At 60.0% G+C, this 1,376-nt stretch overlaps 1 non-coding gene across 1 annotated transcript; it reads right to left on the bottom strand.

Moving 5' to 3' along the window:
* Positions 1-759: 759 nt before the first annotated feature.
* On the bottom strand, positions 760-913 carry LOC149431458 (5.8S ribosomal RNA). Its single transcript, XR_016309265.1, has one exon. It is a non-coding gene; the product is annotated as a 5.8S ribosomal RNA (ribosomal RNA).
* Between the last annotated feature and the right edge of the window lie 463 nt (positions 914-1,376).

Raw genomic sequence — 1,376 nt, 5'->3', positions numbered from 1 at the left:
CCTTTCCCATAGACTTCTATGATACCCCGAGGTTGGGGTGCGATTTCAGAAAGGACACCAAAGATGCAGCATTTGGGAGTTTTGGTGAACTTTCTGAAACTGCACCAAATCTGCAGGACATCATAGAAGTCTATGGGAAAGGGTAGCCAACCCGCACGAAAAATGTGGGTAAACTGCGCCTCAGTCAGAGTGCAGTGGGGCGATGTGACGTCGACTTTAAATGGGGGAGGGGCAGCGAATCGTTCTGCGGGGCACAGTAGGTACATTTGTGTGAATCTCCGGGATGGTGGCCAAATTTCAGCCTCATCCAATCACTGCTCTCCATAAACAGGTATCAGAGGCTCCGTAATTAAACTAGTTACTGTTCCCTGACCCTGACCCCTCCTGACCATCTCAGGTGAGTAAAACCCTTTCATTAATTTCCTCCAGCTGCTGATTGGCCTATAAAATGAAGAGCGGAATCCCCCCATCCCCCCATCCCCCCAACCCAGAACAGTGCTCTGTGACGGCACACTAGGGTCATACATTGTAATATTAGGCTGCATCTCATGTTCTTCATGGATTAATGGTGTCACCAGGACAGGCATGGAGGAGGACACCTACCTACCTTATAACCTACAGTCATGGAAGAGGGAAGTGTTTCCTCAGTCTCCCCTCCCCCAGTGATCAGACTGTACATTGTAACTTTGTAGAAGGAGAAGGCATTTCCTCAGTCTCCCCTCCCCCAGTGATCAGACTGGCGGGCGATCGACGGAGCAGTGACCCTCAGACAGGCGCGGCCCCGGGAGGAACCCGGAGCCGCAAGGTGCGTTCGAAGTGTCGATGATCAATGTGTCCTGCAATTCACACTAATTCTCGCAGCTAGCTGCGTTCTTCATCGACGCGCGAGCCGAGTGATCCACCGCTAAGAGTCTTGCTCCGGTAACGTTTTCGGCAAGCGCGGCGTCAGGGAGACTCGTCGGTTCGGCCCGGGACCGCCCCTTCACCGCGGTCCAAGGGGGCGGGGCGCCCCAGTCTCGAGGCTTCCAAACCTTCCGGGCCCCCGGCGCTCCCCCGGGTCGGGGCGGCGGGGGCCCATGGCGGTACCCGGCTCGGCCTGCCGGCGGCCGGGAGGACGGACCCCGCGGCCCGTCCTTGCGGCTCGCCGGTGCGTTCCTCTGCCCTCGGGCGGGGGAGGGGCCGGCGGGCAGAGAGGGAGAGGGAGCGAGAGAGGGCCCCGCGCGCAGGCGCCTCCCACCGACCCTCACCCTTCCCCCGCCCGCGTCCCCGTCCCCCGCCGCTGGGGTTTCCGTCGTGGGGGCGTTGGGGGGGAGGGAGAGAGAGGGGGGGGCGAGAGAGGGAGAGCTAGAGAGAGAGAGCCTGCGCTCCTCTTCCAG

Source organism: Staurois parvus, unplaced genomic scaffold (genome assembly GCF_062004578.1).
Source record: "Staurois parvus isolate SC_StPar_1 unplaced genomic scaffold, SC_StPar_1.0 ptg002252l, whole genome shotgun sequence".
In the NCBI taxonomy this organism is placed as follows: domain Eukaryota; kingdom Metazoa; phylum Chordata; class Amphibia; order Anura; family Ranidae; genus Staurois; species Staurois parvus.
Note: the sequence above shows the minus strand (reverse complement) of the source record. Positions and strands in the feature narration are given on the sequence as shown.